Here is a 20,919-nt window from a genome sequence, read left to right as displayed (position 1 = left end):
ATCGTGCAGAAGGCAAGAGAGAAGCAAACCCTAAAAAGTTTTCTCTTTAGAAATAACATTGTACTGTTCCTTGTAAAAGACAGCAGATCTAAAGATAATATCTGGATACAAATTTCTCAAAGTAAACTTATTCTGCTAATAAAAATGATACTTCATCCTTTTTATTAAAATACATTCATGCTTAAAAAAAAATACATTCATGCTTATTAAGACTACAGTACAAGATGCCATAAAATAAAATATTAACAATTTGGTATTAGGAAATTCATAACATTCCCAGATCAGAGCTCCATGAAAACCAGATTCTAATACTGTTAATATTAAGACTTGCATGTTAATAAATGTTTGTGGCAATCTCTTCAAGTCCTCATCAAATCCTGTTTCTTTCATATTTCATTAAGTAACCATTATACTGAATCTGTCTTACCATCTGAAATAGTTTGAGATACATTATCAGAAAAATATATCAACTTCCAATATAATCAGCTAAATTTTTCATTTTTACTCTACCAGGGAAGTTTCAAAGTGCTAAAAAATGCAAACTGCTACCCATTTTCTAAAAACAGAAATGAAATAATTAGGTCACAATAGATGGCTTCTTTCTTAGAGAGAAAAAAAAAAAAGATGATGATGAATGCAACTGGAATGTTTATTGTCACTGAAATTCTTCAGGCCTGGATTCCAAGTACATGTCTTGATGCAGGTTACTATGACAACTTAAATTACAGAAAATATCCCCCCTTCTATCAAGTTGTTTTCTCCACAAGGCCATTTCAAGCCTCCTAAAATCTGTATGCATGGATTACTTATAACAACAATAAACATCTCTTCACAAGTTTTATTCAGAAATGCCCCCATCTAAACCCTTAAAACCAAGAACAAGCATATAAAAATAAATTCCATTAAATCTACATGGGACAGAAAACCTAACCTGAAAATACACATACAAAGCTTAAAATATAAAATGTTGAGAGTACTCTGAAACTACTCCCCATTACCAGAGGCACAGGGTGTATTACCACCATATGCTTCATTACAGAAACTATGGGAAATCACTTGCAAGGCAGTTTTCAAAGAAGATTATAGAACTAAGCCTTGTTTACCATTATTTTCCCCTCACTAATGCTTTTTACAGGAAAGTACCAGAAAAGGAGGGTGGGAGAATATTGCAGTCCTATTTATGAGAGAAAGAGAAACAAATAAGCAATCTGTAAAATTTAAACTTGTTTTACCTAATCTGTCTTTTACACAAAACATGGGCTTTATGGTTTGCTCTCACACAGCTTCAATTTTATACTCTCACACAGCTTCAATTTTATAAACCTAACAAAAATGCCTTGTGATAAATAACAGTGCGAATTATTCTCTATCCTCATTCTCTAAGAGAATAATGGCTTGGGAATAATTGCATCACTATGGAGAAATGTGATTCAGTACAGATATTCTGATTTTAAGACAGTAAAAATTTAAAGTAGCTCCTTAAAAAAAAAAAAAAAAAAGGTAGTTTTACAATGTAGCAATACTAAGAATTTCAAAGCTGGTTTTGCTGCTCACCAAAGTTAACATAACTAAAAATTACATGCTTCCTTTGGAAAGGCTTAGGGAACTCATATTCCCTGTTGGTATGAGTAAACTGGCTCAGTATCCAGCATAGGCAAAAAAGTTCTGTAAGTTCAAACAAAGCTTTATTTAAAAAAGAAAAAGAGAGCAGTATGCTAAATGCTAAAGGAGTCTCTTTGCTCTTGAAGTCAAGAATCAGACTGTTACTGAGCATTTGAGAACAGCAAAAAATGAAAACTCCTCAGCAGTAAACTCCAAGCAACTCATCTCTCTCTCTCCTACCTGTATTAGTAAATAAGTACTAGTGTTCCAAGAGAAACAAAATAACTGAAGTGTTCAAATCTAAATGTACACAATCCCTACACTTAAAGCTGAAACAGTTCCTTCTTGGTGTAACTTACATATAATGCCTCCTATACAGAAAATAATTAATGTGTAAAATAAAGATCTGCAGAACAGCTTCATCAATAATGGAAGCTAAAACTAAAATTTAAGTGACTATCCAATCATGGAGAGAACTTTGGTCAATGGAGCTACATAATACATTTTTTCCTTATGCTTTTCTTCTTTCAACTGTATTACAAATAGCAGGGCACTACAAATAGCAGGGCTCAACGAGGAGTTTTCAGCTCTCACATGGACGTAATGAAATCACCTTATTAGAATCAGGCTATCTTTTATTCTCAACACTTGGAGACTTTTAGTCATGGTTTTCCCTAATGCCTGAGCAATGTAGCAGAGTCCACAGGAGAACTGAACCAGTGAGGATATGAACTTGTGTTTTTAGGAATCCGCTCCTTCCACAGAGTCTAGCAATTACTAGAAGGCTCTAAGGGGAAATTAATTTATGTGAGACCTTCAAAATTCATCATCTGGGCAAAAATGCAAGCACATAACTTTGGCAAGTGAGGGACTAAGGAATTTATGTGACAGCACAGTGGTTGGTGCCCTTAAAGAGTTTATTCACCTGTAAAATGTGAACAGTTTATTCATAAGTCATTCACTTACTGCAAACAAGGTCAAATTATTTCCCCTCCTGAGACCAGTAAGTCACTTTAATGTTCAAGAGACAAGAGACTATACACATCAAGCATACAAAAAGCAAGTGGAGAATAATTTAGTTGTATATTCCTACCTCAAGGGATTTTGTGCCCCCTTTATTTAATGAAGCCAATTATTGACACTGTTACAGAGATGGAAGCCCAAACTACAGGATATATTTCAGACTTACCAAGACCTTCTAACCTTTCACTGTTAGAAATACTCCACTGTTTTAAAAGAGGTTGCCGATTTAAAGCATTAGTAGAACAGTGCTCAGGAAGCCCAAGACTGGTGATAAAACCAGTTTGCAAAATTTTGCCTCAGACCCCAAATTTGAATCTCGAATTTGTAACATAGTGGCAACTATTGCTAACTACACTTTGTACTTATTTAAATAAAGGGTTTACAAATGATGATTCAACAGTGAACACAATCTCTGAAAGTCTCCCAAGACTTTGAAAAGTTTTCTTAAAAAAGTCACTGTAAGTGATACTCTTCTAGGATGTATGGAAGAGTACAAATTTTCAGACTCACCTTGCCGTGCTGGAGTGCCCAGGTGGGAGCAGTGTGAGGTAGTCTTGAGGAAGGGTAGAGCACCAGACAGGTATTCTAGGAGGAGCTACACAGGCATCTGAAAAGGTACACAGTGTCCTTACATCCTGGCTAATTTTTATCTTAGAAATGCTAAATCACCCCATTTTAACTTCTAATCAAAGAGCAAAATACACAAACTTTTAGCTTCAAATGGTTTTTCCAAACGGAATTTTTCCTCCCCTCTTGGGCCCTCTCCGCTAGTCATTTGAATTGCAGTCCTTGTGGGGTAGATTTGTTTGGTTTGGTTTGAATTAGTATTTTTGTGCCTTTGGAAAAGGAATTTCAGTTGTTTCTTTAAAAGGTCATTTGATGGGCCCATGGTGTTCTAGGAAAGACTTTGTGCCTTCTTTTTCTCCTGACCAAAGTTCCCTGCAATACCACAATAATTTCTTGAAAGCAGTTTAGCAGTTAGACATTTGGAAAATTGCCTAAAGCCAGGGCCTAAAAATGAAGTTGAAGTTGAAGAGAACTCAGGTTTTCAGTCTTAAAAAACAAAAACAAAAACAAAAACAAAAACAAGCCTCATTCTTCTTTGGTGAGTACAACTGACAACCATTGGCTAACCTAAGAAAGAGGGTAACTTGGCACCAGTTCTTTTGACCATTCTATTGCGTGATACTGTGAGAATGTGAAACTCTGCCATGACATTAGTTATAAAGAAAGCCGAAGAAAGAAATCTTGGCCACAAGACAGGAATTGACGCAATTCTTATGTCTGCCACATTCAGACTATGCCCTTAATGCAGATGTTTCTGCATTTATTTATAGAAAGGTTTACTTCAGTAACAAGACCATCTTCCATTAACCATATATTTTTAATATACCAAGACACTGAACTACTTTTATTATGAATAGGAAATACCACCCCCAAAAGTTAACAATCCTTAAGTTCTTAGCTATGAAATAATATGAAATATCAAATTAGAAATAGTGTAAAGGGATTTCCCTGGTGGCGCAGTGGTTAAGACTCCGCGCTCCCAATGCAGGGGGCCTGGGTTCGATCCCCGGTCAGGGAACTAGATCCCACATGCATGCCACAACTAAGAGTCCACATGCCACAACTAAGGAGCCTGCAAGCCACAACTAAGACCCGGCACAATCAAATAAATAAATATTTAAAAAAAAATAGTGTAAGGAGAAAGAACTGGTGGACCCCAAATCTGATGCAAGCTATCAGAAAATATATACATTGGTTGGATTCTTCTCTCACCATGGTGTGTCAGCTTGGATTTTTCTCCCTCTTTCTTAACTCTATAGCTCTTCCAGGCTACTTTGTAGCAATTTGAGTCTAAAGCATCACCTTCCACTGGAACCCAAAGGTCTAGGAGGAGCTTCAAGCTGTGACAAGACTCCCAATGGATTCATCTGAGGTTAACCCAACCTGGACCCTGGAGTCTCCTCAAATGTCCATTGATGAAAATTCCCAGGCAATTCCAGTTGCCTCTCAACCTATGTCTGAAGTGTTAATAAAGAACCTCTGTAACTTGACGCTCAACCCTAGTACCAAATTGTCATTCATTCTACCAGAATGTCTACCTCAACCAACTGGGTGGTTACTTGGTGAAAACATACCCTATAGGAGAGCGGTGAGGACCGTGTTAACTGATCGGAGAGATAAGATGGAGGGGCTGATCCAATCTATTAAAAAACGCTAAGGCAAAGGAGTTCCTTGGTCTGACTCTCAAAGAGAACCACAGCAGAATGACACTGAGACTCGATCAAGAGAGCAAAGATTTAGATGTAGCTGTCGTTTTTGCCGGTTTCGTAGAGATCCCTCTGAGGATAATTTTTTTTTAAATTAATTAATTAATTAATTAATTATTTTTGGTTGCATTGGGTCTTTGTTGATGTGAGCGGGCTTGCTCTAGTTGCAGCAAGCGGGGGCTACTCTTCCTTGCGGTGTGCGGGCTTCTCATTGCAGTGGTTTCTCTTGTTGCGGAGCACGGGCTCTAGGCACGTGGGCTTCAGTAGTTGTGGCACGCGGGCTCAGTAGTTGTGGCTTGTGGGCTCTAGAGCGCAAGCTCAGCAGTTGTGATGCATGGGCTTAGCTGCTCCGTGGCATGTGGGATCTTCCCGGACCAGGGCTCAAACCCGTGTCCCCTGCATTGGCAGGCAGATTCTCAACCACTGTGCCACCAGGGAAGCCCTCTGAGGATAATTATGAGAATTATTACAACAATAAGTATTACAGTAATTATTATGACAGACACAGAGTTGAAGGAGCCATAAACGTTATTCTTGTACTATTTTTTCTTGCTGGTAATTTTAGGATCATTATGAAGCAGCTTGGGAAAGACTGTGCACCAATATTTTGATAACCTATAAATTCTGTGATGTCTTTTTTTCTTGCATCTCTTTTCTACCTTAATACAGTAACTTATAAGGAATCTATGTAGCTTGCAATTGAATGACTTGAATATACTTTAGTTACACTTTGTGAAACAAATTAACTTGTGTGGAACGAAAGTGAAGAAAACGTTGGGTGACTTGGCCACAGCACTGTTAGAACAGCATGTTGAACTGTAACAAAAATTTTTGATGTGCTGTTTCGGAAAAAAAAAAAGAAAGAAAAATATATACATATATACATTTCAAACACAACTGAGGAAGCGGGAAGTCAGTCCAAAGTTTTCCCTTCCAGAGCCGGGTTCTCCCTGCTCAGCTTCTACAGCCCTGGATGGAGACACTGTTTCCAAATCTGGTTACTAGACAAGTACTTCATATAATTTAATAGTTGTTATAAAAATGCCATTCATTTCCAGATTACTTTTTCCATGGTGTTATAGCTGCAAGTGCAAAAGTGCATTAGTGCGTGCTTCCAAGTTTTAAAAGAGAGCGAGGAGCAGTCACATTAAAATATTTTTCTAATGAAAATGAATAGGCTTTAAGCCAACTAGATACCATAGAATTCCTGTTTCATCCTCTTCTATCAGATGGGTTAGAGCCATCTGGCTTCAACTAGACCTACCTCCTAAAGAAGCTAGAAGACAGACACACATTTGAAGCTGATGCACCTTTGGTAAAAGAGCCTGTCCACGGACCATTATATCATCCAAAACGTGAGGAAGGGTCAACTCTGTTGGGAGAGAGGACTGGGTGACGAATTCAGAACCATGTGAGAAGAGGCGAAATAGACCAACCACGCTGATTCCCACCTCGGGCCTAGAAGCTATCTGGAATCCAGTTTGGTTGGCAAAGGGATTCTTATTTATCGAATTCAAAATTTCTTTTCCTACCCATCTTTTCTTCTTTAAAGCCTCACCACTCTTTTTAATTTTGTTTTCAAGAAAGTTTTTTGGAAATGGGAAGTGGGCACCTGAAAAGTAGTTTCTGGAATTGACATAATCGTTATCTTCTTTTGTTCATAAAATAACGTTATCACTACTAGAGCCAGGCATTTAAAGGCCAAGATGATTACGGTGCTTATTCCCTCATATATAGTTCAAAATGACACTAACTTACATATATGCTGACATTAAAATCTCTCCTTTTCAGATCTTTATAACTGTAAAATTCTGGATGAGTCGAGGCTCTTTACGATAGGATGGCATGTGTCCCAGTCCTGCCAGTGGCCTGGGAAGGTGGGAAATGCCAAACCGGACAGGAAGGCCTCAGTCCTCAGGACTCAGCTCTGATAGACTGCTCCTCACCTCTCTGGTCCCCAGTGAGGTCTCAGTCGTCTCCCCACCAATTACTACAACCATCCTAACTATTCAACCCATCGTCCACCCTTCAGCCAGACCACTTTAAAAAAGCAAACAAGAAAAGAGTGAATCCTATCATTCTACTGTTTTTAAAAGCCTCCACCAAAGAAGTTCAAACTTCTTTTGTTTGGCCCGTAACTGTAGTGACAATATTTTCCTCACTGCAGATACAGACATAAGATCTGGCAACTGTGAGAGTACTCACAGAGGCGGTAAGAAAGCTGAGATTTAAACTGGGGTGCTCTCAGAGAGTGGACCACGTCCCGGTGCTCTACACGAGCCTCTCTGCGTCCTCGCAGAGGATGCCGCTAGCTCATTTCCAGACACCCTCCCGAAGCCACCACATGACATGACCAGCCTCACCCAGGGCTCAGCCTCTCGGCCTCTAGCCCTCCTTCATGCTGGTGTCCCGTGCCAAGGCCCCACCAACTCACCCTCCAAGAGACTACCCAAAAGTCTCCCAGCGCCTGGAACCTTCCCCCATCCAAACTGATCATTCCAGGTACTCCCAAGTGGCTGGCTAACACTACTCACTGGCACTGCTTCCTAAATCCTCACAGCCTGATGAGGCGGGCAGGCTGTAAGAAGGGAAGACCAGGAGAGAAAACTCGACAGAAGGGTTCAATAACTGGTCCAAGGTCATACAGCTAATAAGTAGGGGAGCCAGGAGCTGAACTCAGGCAAACCGACTTCCGAGCCCATGACCTTCAACAACCGACCTCACCATCTCCACTATGTATCCCTACTGTAATATTTAGCACAGATTATAACAAACTGTTGGCTCTGCTTGAGGGCAGAGACCTTTTGCACTGATACTGCCTAGCACATCAGAGGTGCTCAGTAAATGTCAACTGAGGGCTTGATGAATGCAGAGGGTTTTACAGAATGGTAACGGGTTGTTGAGAGGTGCTGAGCTTATCAACAGTGAAAGCCCTGCCTAGCTAAACGATTTCTTTTACCTAGATATAATTCTATGACTACAACTCTGAAAAATAGGTATTTATTATATAAGCAATTGAAATGGACCAATAATCAACTTATACCAACATGCGCAATTTGGGAAAAAAAGGATAAAAATTGGAAACCTCTACATTCCAATAATTATATTATTTTTGTTAAAGTTAAGATTAAGGTTATTTAAACATCCACTGGACACTTCTAAATATGTGTAAGGATCAGACATTCTCCTACTTTGGTAGCCAGCCTCCAAGATAACCCCCAAATATCCCTGCCTCCTGGTCTTCATATCCTTGTGTATTCTCCTCCCACATGAGCGGAGTTAACTTGTAGAGCCAGTAGGATATTGTGGAAATGATGTGTGACTTCCAGACTAGGTCATAAAAGACAATGCAGCTTCCATGTTGCTCTCTTTGATCACTTATTCATGTTATACAGACATTCAAGCAGCCCTATGGAGAAATCCACGTGGTAAGGAACAGAGAGGCCTCCTGCCAATAACCAGTTCAAATTTGCCAGGCTTGTGAGCAAACCACCTTGGGAGTGGATCTTCTAGCGCCAGTCAAGACTTCCTGTGGACTACTTACAACACGGGAGGAAATCTGGGCTGCAACCTTATGAAAGATCCTGAGCCAGAGCTGCCCACCTAGGACATTCCTGGATTTCTAATCCAGAGAACCTAGGTGAGATTAAAAATGTTTATTGTTTTAAGTCCCTAAGTTCAGGGCAACTTGTTTGCAGCTATAGATAATTAATATTTCTACTGTCACCCACACAGCCTTTATTTAAATTAGTTTATAAGAATGCAAACAGAAGCTGGTGACGTAAATGAACACAATATCAGGTTATTGCAACTCCTATACACTGAGCACAAGAAAAACAGAATGATTAAGAACAACTCAAGAGCAAAGTAAATTCCAGTTTCAAGAGATGTTGCCCTTTTTTCTTTTTTTTTTTCATCAGTAAAGAATGCAGGCCCTTCATTTGCTTGTAGATGTCTCTTAATGACTGCTGATTAATTGTTGGATATATTCTCTTCCTCCAAACTAGGCCCACCAGGATGGATAATCAATGGACAATAGGGTCATTTTTATTACTGTAGAAACCAGAAAAGAGCTTATTGCTCTGGCTGTTCAAGTCTCACAGGTGATATAAGAAAAAGCCTAAAGGTTTGGAGGAAGCTACTCTCTACTCTCCAAGATGCCAGAAAAGTTCAAAAAGCACATTTCTTTCTTATTGAGAAGAGAAAACCATCTAAATATTCAACTCTAAATATCCAACTGTAAATAAAATGCGATAGCACATTTTCATAAGTATTCACAAAAATTAAAACCACAAATACAAAAATTGGAAAGAAGGGTAGGAACAAAGTTTTTTTTTCTTCTTCGATACCAAAACTCACAGATATCGTACATCTCTGAATATAATTCAGCTCTGCTAAGAGCAACATATGATGGTAATAAGAAAAGTATCTTGGGTTTTACATATTCCATATGTAATGTTAAAACCATAAAATGACTACAGAGACAATGAGGTAGATTTTCTGTGGAAACGAATCCATTATGATGCTATCAGCTACATTAGTTTGTAAAGCAGAGGGCAATGGTAATAACAAAAAAAAATTCACTTTTAATAAACATTTACTAAGCCCTTACTATATTTAAAACACAGGAGAAATTATAAAGGTAAATAAGATATGTATTCCTTTCTATCAACTGTGCAATATTTGTGAGATGTAACTAATATCTAGTGATAATAATACCAAATAAATGTTTTGGAAGCACCAAAGAGACTTGAAAAAGAAAACCTATAGTAGAGTTCATATCCTGGTGGGTATTCAGGGAGCCTTTATGAAATAAGTCATTATACTTGTATTATGCTGTAAATTTTCTGAGCTTTTTCATATTAATATGTTAGAAGTCCCCAGATGACAAAGCTGAGATTCAGAAAGATTAGATGACTTGATTCGAACACAGTCCCTGCCTTTTTAGAAGTAATAGTAGGCACACAGTAAATAAGTGCCTGGCCACACACTGTACAATCCAGCCACTATTCACAACTCTGTGAGGGTAAATCCTACAGTCCCCGTTTGGCAGATGAGGAAACTAAGATTTCAGAAAGATTTGGTACCTTTCCAGGTTCACACAGCTAGTAAATGGTGGAGCCCTGATTTGAACTCAGGTGCACTTGATTTCAAAGATCCTGCTTTTCCCTACCAGACTCCCATCCCAGGTTAGTTCACATAACCCAAGCAGGTCCCAATAAGTGTTCACACTCTATTGCCCCTTCCCTTTCTGGCCTAATAAACTGATACATAAACCACAGAAATTCAAATGCATCCTTGTTATTTTAGTCTTCTGATTTGTTATTAAATGCCATACAGGAACTCAGAAGAATAACAAAGGAGGAGGATACGACAAGCAAAGGACATGATCAATTATTTTTTAAATAGACGAGCAATCATTTTTCTTTAGGTCAATTTGCGAAATGCATTTTATAAACTTTACCAGACAAGCTATCCAATGATTACTTTCCCCTGGATAACACGTTCATATCCCACACACCAGAGAGTTGTTTTCAGAAGATGAACTACAGAGTTTGGATAAAGTATTCACCAAATTATCTAGGTGTCTTTACTGAAGATCTTTTACTCCAATTGGAGTTGGCCAAAACCCCAAAACACTGTTAAATGCATATAGATTAAATGACAAACATAACCACACCAAGAGAAGCTGTGTTTCCCTATAGAACACTTATCAGACAAATGTGATACTGCGACATATTAAAGAAAGGAACAGTATGATCCTTGGTGTGGTCCAGTGATTGGGACAGAACACATGGCTGGGCCAAAGTTTTAAGAGAAAACATCAAACTGATAGAAATGTTAGGAAGGGAAAAGACCTGAAGAATAGAAAAGGAAGCAGACGCAGGCTCCTTCTGCAAAGGAGACATCATAAAGCTGTCTTTACTGCTGCTCAGAAAGTACAAGGCTCTGCAAAGGCACAGTGAGTTTGTAGAAGAATTTAGGTGGAATCGCTATACCCCTCTGAAAGAGCTGCCTTCTGAGATTGGGAAAAACTCAAAGAAGTTAACTGGCTTTTAATTTAAATGAAGTAAACTACAAAGGTTAAAAAACAAAACAAAACCCCGATAAGGTTGCGAACAGCCCTTCAGCAGATAGAATTTCTCTAAAGGTACTGAAAGGATTCTTCTGAGGTTTCCACGCTGTTCTGTGTTACTTGTTAGACCCACTCCCCTACTGCACCATGGAATTATGTCTCATTTCTTCTTTATAGTCCCAGCACCTAGCACCAAATCTGGCACACTCAATAAACGAGGATGAAGGGAAGGCCAGGAGGAGGGTCTAGAGAAAGCAGGAATTTGACATGCTATTTCCTGAGGTGGCAATGCAGGCAGCTGGCTGACAAATTTCTCTCTTCCTTTTCTCCCTACAAGGAAGGACTGGATCAGGGTGGGGGGTAGGCGGGAGGGGGGTTATTTTTTAAATGAAAGAAAACAATTATTAGCAAACAAACTTGTGGCTTTTTATTTTTGTATTAACACAAATGAAATCTCAAATGTTGATTTCAGCCACCACTCCCCAATCACCCTGGAAATTTTTCTAAATACTACAGATTGCTCTAGTTAACCTCATCTTAGCTTATCAGATTTGATTATCCAGCTTTATTGCTATCAATTAACCATCTATTCAATACTGTTACCAAACAACAAGAAAAGTCCCAAGACTGCTTTTAAAGACCTGACAGTTCTGACTATAAGGTTCTCGGCATGGACGTTTTAAACTTTCTCCCTTTTTTCCCCTAATGGTCTCAAAAGAACTAATTTTAAAGAGACCCTGCCATAAAGAAGAGTGAGTTCAAATATAAGGGATTTCTTTTTTAAATAACACGAATTAATTTCAAGTGACAATGATTTTCATTCTCCATTTAAAACGAGAGTTGGTAGAAAATTTTTAGCATATCTTTAAAAGGCAAAAAATAGAGAGCAAGGAATATTCTACTATTAAAATTGAAAATTACTATAGTATGTTGGCATGTTCAAGCATGCTTTAAACAATTATCTAATTTCCTAAATTGCACTATTTCATGATTATGTTAATCTTGAATAAATGTCTTCATTTCAGTGAAAAGAAAAGCATAAGCAACAAAGCTACGTTAAGCTGAAGAAAAGAGTATCTTTAGGTTTAAACATTACTTATGCCAGGCACTTGTGCATATCACACTTTACCTATTTCTGAAACCTTATCATTTCCTGCCTTAGTGTTTTAAGGAAGGGATGCCCTTAGATCATTTCTGGAATTACAGTCTCCCACAGTTTTTGGTCCATTTCTGGTGTACTCTCTCCCCTTGCTGAAAGCATATGGTATTGACTGTAATGCTGTGTTAATAATGTCCTCTTTGGCTCCAGGCTCATCAAAAGAAAGCTGAGAGGCAAGACTGCACAGATCACATGACACATCGTTGATTCGGTTCATACCATGTTCCACTTCGTACCAGCTCACTGCCTAGTGATGGACCCCCAGGTACAGGAAAAATGGCAGAAACACACAAGGGTCACAAGGGGGGAAAAGGCAATAAAGAAGGGAAAATTATTAAAGCCAAGAGAAGTGGCAGCAAGTAACAAAGAACTTCATCAGGATTGTGAGAAGCCAATGACCACAGGATACGATAGGTCAGGCACGAGGGAAACTCACGGAAGAAGCCAATGGATGTCTAATCTCCGCACAATTTAGAAAGAAGCTGGGTTAAGAGGAGCGGGCAGCAGAGGTACTCGCAGAAGAGGCGAGTTGCCCTGGCGTGACTCGGAAGCCGGCACAGCCTGCACCTCGTAGGCCCCAAAGGGCGTGTGGAACCCAGGAGTCTCAATGGTCCAGCTGACCCAAGAAACATGAGGTCATCCACACTGTGGATCACGGCTCCACAGAGAAAACTGGCCTTGTCCTCTACACGTTCTGGAGGTAGCACAGACCACGTCCTAATCCCAGCTCTGCTGAAGCGACTTTGGAGCAGTCATAACCTCCTTGAGCCTCGGTTTCTCATCTGCAGGGCAAGCTCTTAGGACTAAGTGCAGCTGTGTTGTCTTTTAATTGGCAACATCTCAACGGCCCTGGAAGACGCAGGATCCTGGAGGAGGATGACCTGACGTATGTAAATCATCAAGGCCACTCCTACCTTCTCGGTGCGGGGAGAACCCAACTTGGGATGCTGGGGAAACCAGACTGGAAGTAGCTACCTCACCCCTTTCAGACTGAGGGCAGGCTCTGCTACAGGGCCGCAGAGACCAGGAGAACTGCTTGCCATAAGCCAGAGTTAGGAAAACATTTCTCCAAACACTTCAGTTTATAGCCTTTTCTATGTGCCAGGCCACTGTTCTAAGTACTTTATGCATATTAATTTATTTACTTCTCGTAATAATCCCTCGTTTTCTGATGAGGCAAGAGACTTGAGGTAGTTAGATAACTTATGACCCAGGTCCCCCGGCCAGCAAACAGCAGAGTGTCTGTACATGTGCCCAGCCCTGCTACTGCAGTCTGTGCTCCTAACCTCCCCCAAACACTGTCTCTAGACAGGACTCGGCAGCTGGCTTTCCTGACAGGAAGGCCTTCTCTCCCCCAAATACCGATTTCAGCCATCCTTCCCTAAGTTCCACATCAGTAAGATGGGGTAAGGCCACTTTCTTCCCAATGGAACAGAATACTTTTATGTGAAAATGACTAACAAACGTATGAAAAGATGCTCGACAGCATATGTCATCAGGGAAAGGCAAATTAATACAACGGGATCCACTACACACCTATTAGAATGGCCCAAATCCGGAACACTGACAACACCAGATGATGGTAAGACTGTGGAGCAGCAGGAACTCATTCATTGTTGGCGGAATGCAAGGTGACACAGTCACTCTGCAAGCCACTTTGGTGGTTTCTTACAAAACTAGACATACTCTTACCATACAGTCCAGCAACTGCTCTCCTTGGTATTTACCCAAAGGAGTTAAAAACTTATGTCCACACAAAACCTGCACATGGATATTTGCAGCAGCTTTATTCATAACTGCCAAAACTTGAAAGCAACCACGACGTCCTCCAATAGATGAATGGATAAATAAACGACATCCAGACAATGGAATATTATTCAGCACTAAAAAGAAATGAGCTAATGAGCCATGAAAAGACACAGAAGAAACATAAATGCCTATTACTAAGTGAAAGAGCCAATCTGAAAAGGCTATACACTGTATAATTCCAAGTATATGACATTGAAGAAAAGGCAAAACTATGGAGACAGTAAAAAGATTAGGGGTTGCCAGGGGTTAGGAGAGAGGGAGGGATGAACAGGCAGAGCACGGAGGATTTTTAGGGCAGTGAAAATACTTTGTATGAGGCTATAACGGTGGATACATATCATTATTTGTATGTCATTTGGATACATCTGTCCAAACAGACAGAATGTACAATACCAAAAGTGAACTGTAATGTAAACTATGGGCTTTGGGTGATAAAGATGTGTTATTGTACGTTAATCAGTTGTAACAAATGTACCACTCCAGTGAGGAATGTTGATAATGGGGAGGCTATGCGTGTGAGGGGGGCAGCGGGTAAATGGGAAATCTTAACTCCCCCTTAGTTTTACTGCAAACCTAAAACTGCTCTATAAAAATTGTCTTAAATGCCCAACAACAGCTGGCACATTGCAGACACTCAGTAATTGCTAATTTACTCCTTTACTTCAAGTAATCATTACCTAGACAAAGGCCACAATCTGCCCAGCCCTCCATGTTTTTAATCTAGCTAAGGCCCTGGTCAAACTGATTCCCTGCACAGCCAAAGAGCAACCCCTGGATTGAGCCTGCCTCTCCCTCAAAAGGCACCAAACTAAATTACCCTCGTGTGTGTCCCTGCGATGGACACAACCTGAGTCTAGAGCTGCCCTCAGGAGCTATGGACAGCAGAGGGCTTGCCTGACCCAGCAACGAAAGATCCCGTTTCTGAGCTGTTATTTGGTATATTACAACATGCCACAGGGTCTACAGTTACAGCATTTGACAGAAAAACACAAAACCTTTAGCAAACTACAGAACAACTGTGGGACTTTTTTTTTTGGAACGCCTTTCTGCACAGTGCAGCAAAAGCACATTACCCTGAGAGTTTACAGACCAGAGTTCACGTCCCACTTCTACCAGCCAACAGACTGGGGGAAATCAAAACTCCTCACACTCAGAACCCACGTGATCTGCATCTGAAAAATGAAAGGCTCAAGACCAGGTTTATATCACTACCCTGGATGTTTTCCTCTGGACATATTCCAGTTTGTTAATGTTCATAAAATTTGGCTCCCAAAACGAAAGATGCCGTTCCCAAAATGGCCTGATCAGCACAAAAGATTTATTACCTGTGCTGATCCCTCCTTGGCTTTTTTTAAAATTAAATTATTTTCACTGAATGTTAAACAGGTACAAAATATAAAGAATTACAAAGGAACACTCGTGTATCCACAACCAATTTTACAAAGAAAAACTAAATTACTAACACCTCTGAAGCTCCTTTTGACTCTTCCTTATCCCCTCCTTCATCCTCCACTAACAGGTAATAACTCTCCTAAATTCTGTGTGTACACTTGCCTTTTAAAAAACAGTCTAATCACACGTTTGTATCCCTGAACAATATACTATTTAGTTTGCTCAAATCTCTGAACCTCATATAAATGGAATCAGACTATATATGATCTTTTTTTGCAACCTGCTTTTTCCACTCAACATTATGTTGATGTCTGAATCAGTGATCCATTCATTTTTCAAAGCTGGGAAAAGGGCCGACAGGCACAGGCGTGGGCTGAGGCTGGCTGTTTCCCGGCAGTATCCACTCTGACGGGGTGGAGCCCATGCTGTACTGGTTGTTCATCCTTTTCAGTATCACCCCAGTCCTACAGTACTCCACTGTATAAACCACACCGTAGGGAATTCCCTGGTGGTCCAGTGGTTAGGACTCCGCACTTTCACTGCTGAGGACCTGGGTTCAGTCCCTGGTTGGGAAACTAAGATCCCCACAAGCCGCGCAACGAGGTCAAAAAAAAAAAAAAAAAAAAACACCACACCATAGTGATGTTTTATACAATCGATGTTTTGTTTTCTTCCAGATTGTTTTGTGGTGGGCCACATGAAGTGCTATGAACAGTGGTGGCCATATGCTAGGTCGTAGAGTATCCATATTTTCAACTTTATTAAAATCAGTTATCTTCAAAACTTTGGTCATGACCATTGTGGTTCATAAAATTTCCTAGATTAAATCCAACTTTTTTTTTTTTTTAATGAAAAAGAGTAAATTAGAAAGAAAAAAATAGCACAGAACACTACGCTTAGGAGGATATGATCGGTTTCTCAAAACTTTGGCTTAAATTACACACACGTGTCATATGTATACACGTCAGTAAATGAATTCCTTACTATAGGTCACAGTCGAAAAGCTCAGCACTGTCTTACAGTTGACTAATTCTCTCTTTGCCTATGTCAAATTTACCATTAAGCTTGTTTGTTGATTTTTAAATTCCAATTATATATTTAATTTTTCAAAGCTCTATTTAGTTTTTTCAGACCTCCTTTGTCGTTTTTATATTCACTTGCTATTTACTCACATTTTTAACCTTCTCATTTCTTTAAAACAAAGTTATTTTACATTCTCTGTCTGACAACTATATCTGAGATCACTACGTGTCTAATTCTGTTCCTACTATTTTGGCTCGTTCTATTCATGATACTTTGCTTTACTTGTCTGTTTTATAATTTTGACTCTGAGTTAAATTTTCTTGTAGTGATATATTTTGAACTCTTTGAGGCCTGGGTTAAAGCAAGATTCCTCCGGAAAGGATCTGCACCTGCTTCTGCCTTGAGGTACTATGCTGGAGCCACTTTACAACTATATGTATTTGCCCCTTTTTTGGCCTACCCAGGTAGGTCTGAATTAGGACTGTAAATGTGCATGAATGTTGGTTATTGGTTATGAAATATCAGATAGGCAGTTTTCCTTAGAGTTGCTGGGGGCTGGGAGGACGTCAGGGGAAAAGTAGTATTTCTAGTTTTAACACTACACTATGGAAGTAGCCTTTAGGTGGTCCCACATTTATGTGGAGACATCTTCTATTAAACTTTTTTCCCTAGCACGGACTCTGGGCTTTGTCTCCTGTCTCCAAAGCAATAGGAGACCAAGGAAATCAAAGCACACATTTGCTGAATTCAGCAAGTGTTCTCATATTGGATGTTTTGCTTACCTCTCTGAGTTCTCACTTTCACTTTCAGGCCAATGTTTCTTTCTTGCCATTTAAAGCCATATTTTATACAATTTACCTAACATTTTTATTTTTAGTTTGTGGTGGAAGAGTAGTTTAGAGTATCTAGTCTCACAAACCACCAGAAATGAAAGTTTGTGCTAACTTTTATTTTTTTTATTTATTTTTTATTTATTTATTTATTTTATTTTTTATTTTTTTAACATCTTTTATTGGAGTATAATTGCTTTACAATGGTGTGTTAGTTTCTGCTTTATAAAAAAGTTAATCAGTTATACATATACATATGTTCCCAATCTCTTCCCTCTTGCATCTCCCTCCCTCCCACCCTCCCTATCCCACCCCTCTAGGTGGTCACAAAGCACAGAGCTGATCTCCCTGTGCTATGCGGTTGCTTCCCACTAGCTATCTATTTTACGTTTGGTAGTGTATATATGTCCATGCCACTCTCTCACTTTGTCACAGCTTACCCTTTCCCCTCCCCATATCCTCAAGTCCATTCTCTAGTAGGTCTGTGTCTTTATTCCCATCTTGCCACTAGGTTCTTCATGACCTTTTTTTTTTCTTTTCCTTAGATTCCATATATATGTGTTAGCATACTGTATTTGTTTTTCTCTTTCTGACTTACTTCACTCTGTATGACAGACTCTAACTCCATCCACCTCACTACAAATAACTCACTTTCGTTTCTTTTTATGGCTGAGTGTGCTAACTTTTAAACAGTCAATACTTCCTATTAGCTTATACTGAGCCCATGTTCAAAAAAAAACCATTAGGTCTTCTGCATATGAGCTGTGCTGCGATAAGTTTCCTCATTCCTGTACTTGCATAACTGCTATTATTTTGAATCTAAATGCAGAAATTCATATTCTGACCCATTAAATTTAGTCTTTAAATGTTTCAGCCCTTATTTTAAGCCATTAAAATCTTTCTGAATTCTCAATCTGTCATTTTCAGATTTTATCTACATCTTCAAACTTTTTCATTCACAGACTTAACATACTTACTATATATTTATTCCAAGTTGAAAGAGATGTGGGATATCATATCATTCAGCATGTGATTCACTATAAAAATGATTTCTGAAAAAAAGTGTTACGTCCAGAAAGCAGCACCCAGTATCTCCAATTTTATACAATAAAAGATGTTTGCCCAGAAATGTGCTTTTCTAAAATCAATGTTTTATTATCTTTTGCTAAGTGTCCTTTAAGGATGATTATGAAGAATTTTTAGTATAGATCCTTGACTATGCGGCCATCACATACCACAAATTAAATGTGATACAGATGTGAGAGTAGGTTAAAGTTAACAAGGAGGATGCCTTTGAAAGCTATCATGTAGAAATAATCAATCATGCTTTAAATGGTGTTGACAAGTAAAACCCTGACAGCAACAGCAAAGATCCTTCAGGGAAGGCTGACAGAGTCACTCTGAGGTGAAGACGCCTTTGCTTCAATGATTAATTTTACAAGAAGCAGCAAAGCCATCCAGCACACTTGCCTCATTCCACCGTTATGAGAAAGGGACCAGCAACTAAAAAACACATTAATGTCATATAGGGTGACCAAATAATTTATCATCCAGGACAAAAGGTCCTATTATTATGCCAAAACAAGAGTGAAGCAGGACTGATCCAGGACAGAATTCACCCTAACAATATACATCTTTGGTCTTTTAATAAAGCAACTGCCTCAGTATTTCCTTATACTGCCCGTAGAGACATTAAAAAGTGCTCATCCACTGCTTATCTTCTACTGGACAAAATCTAAATTTATAGGATAATATGCTAATAATGTCCTTCAACACCCCCTCCCAAATATTATGTTTAATATACTGTTTGTTAAAGTAGGCAGTTTGATATCCTTCGTTCTTAAAATGAGTTTTAAAGGAATTTACGTCATCTAAAAAATTCACTGAATTGAAATATCTCATTCCATGAATCTTTTTTTAAAAATTAGCTTGAATTTAAATTGTTCTTGCAACGAGATAATCCTGACAGTCCAACATTTACATCCCCTGTGGTGCAAAAATTAAATGAGGACATTTATAAGTACCGCCCTTGCCCTGGCTCAGCCCGGGCAGCGGCTGCAAAGGCTCCTCAGGTAGCCAAGGAGCCCTCTCTCACAAGCCTAGGAGCTCAGCGCTGCCTCCGCCCCACTCCCACCAGCTAACGGGAGGCCAGTGATCAAACCTGCAAAGCACAAAGCCACCTTCTAGTTCGTGGGGTTTTTTTGGGGGGGCGGCGCAAAGTAGTGGTTTTCTTTTTTTAAGGATGGAAATCACCCCAAAATTCCACACATATGGCTTCTCTGAAAAAACCTGAAGATCTGTCTAACACTGGTTCCGCCACACGTCCTAAGGGCGTAACCAGCTGGAGCTGGGGGGGGGGGGGGGCGGTAACCGCCCCCCTCAGGTAAGTCGAGTGCTCTCTAATTTGCCACGGTCCTAACCACTCATCTTGACACCAAACCCGCTCTTTCCCTTAATGTCACCTGCCTGACTGCTGTAATGAGTACAAATCCCTGCCATAAAGTGTCTGCAAATAAACACGCACCCACACAGACAGAGAAGGCTAACTTACGCAAGGCCGGGGCACCGGGCACCCAGAGCCCCCGGCGCCAGCCACCCAGGCTGCCAGGCGGTCCATCAGAGCTCTCATCCTTCGCTCACCGCAGGCTCTCCCTCACCTCTGCTGCTTCTCCATGTGTTGGCCTCGTTCTCTCAGACCAGCTTCCCCCACGGGGCGTTTAGTTAACTTTCCGTAGTTTAAGAAATCTCTCCAAAGCTATTTTCTCATTTGTTAAATGAGTAAATTTACCTTGCAGAATTGTGAAGATTAACGAGTATGTGGGTAAAGGACCCTGCACATATGATAACCATTTAGTTCATGGTTCTTACTATTATTTAGGTCAATAAACCCTAAAGTAAAAACAATAGTGAGCCATCGTAGTAAAACAACTTTCGTAAATCAACCATACTTCAGTAAAAAAAAATTAAAAAAAAAACCCAACTTTGTTTTATGGAATTTATTGAGTTTAAAAAAGTTATAATTTGCTTGCTTTTAAAGAATAGATAACAAAACTATATAAATGAGAAAGAATAAACTCAGTTATATCACATAACCACATAATGGAGAGAGGGCACCTGTGGCACAGAAGGAAAGTCACTCAGAAGGGCCGGCAAGATTTCCAGAACTATTGTTTTGCTGATTTCCCCATTCTCCTCATTTAGGCAACAATTTCATTTCTCATAAGGTGCTTTTAATAAAAGCATAGAAATGAGTATGGAAGAAGAGTCTTTCCCACCCGTTACAGAAAGCATAACGGTTGCTGCATTTTTTAACCAAAAATACTGACCATGTTACTGTGTATATGTTTGCTTTTTTCCTAAAATAGAATACGCGAGGGAAGTCTTTGGTTTTTCTTTCTCTAAAGAGAATGCTGCATATAATTATGAGTAATAGAGCATACTGACCCACCTAGCCAAAACAAATAACAACAACAAAACGTTCACATTTGTGGGTTGAATACCTTGTTATGACAAACTCACTGGAGACTTAAAGACATGGCATGTTTGCTTAAATCGGTTTTCAACCATGGGGGAAGGGTACTTAGAAAATCTGATAAAGACAGAAAGAAGTAGACCTAAGAATGAAATCCAGCTTCTCATACCTGTTTTTTTTAAACCACCACTCTGAAGTGTGCCAGTGTGAACCTCAGTTTAAGGGTCATCTTCTCCAAGAGGCCTTTCCTCATTCTCCTC

At 39.5% G+C, this 20,919-nt stretch overlaps 1 protein-coding gene and 1 long non-coding RNA gene across 5 annotated transcripts in view; one reads left to right on the top strand and one right to left on the bottom strand.

Moving 5' to 3' along the window:
* RASSF8 (Ras association domain family member 8) overlaps positions 1 to 20,919 on the bottom strand; it is a 127,155-nt gene that overhangs the window by 82,540 nt on the left and 23,696 nt on the right. For 3 of the 4 annotated variants that reach the window (XM_082352241.1, XM_082352245.1, XM_082352246.1), the window contains exon 2: positions 3,136 to 3,232. The exons of the other annotated variant lie outside the window; for it this stretch is intronic. The gene's annotated coding sequence lies outside the window, so the exon portion shown is untranslated. The remainder of the gene's footprint in view (positions 1 to 3,135; positions 3,233 to 20,919) is intronic. 4 annotated transcript variants of the gene reach the window in all.
* LOC309610012 lies at positions 5,142 to 18,538 on the top strand. Its single transcript, XR_014233700.1, has 2 exons — positions 5,142 to 15,999; positions 16,038 to 18,538. It is a non-coding gene; the product is annotated as an uncharacterized lncRNA (long non-coding RNA).

The sequence above is a fragment of the Balaenoptera borealis genome, assembly GCF_965194805.1.
Source record: "Balaenoptera borealis genome assembly, chromosome: 13".
NCBI lineage: Eukaryota > Metazoa > Chordata > Mammalia > Artiodactyla > Balaenopteridae > Balaenoptera > Balaenoptera borealis.
The sequence above is the reverse complement of the archived record's forward strand: the minus strand, read 5'-3'. Positions and strand labels throughout refer to the sequence as shown.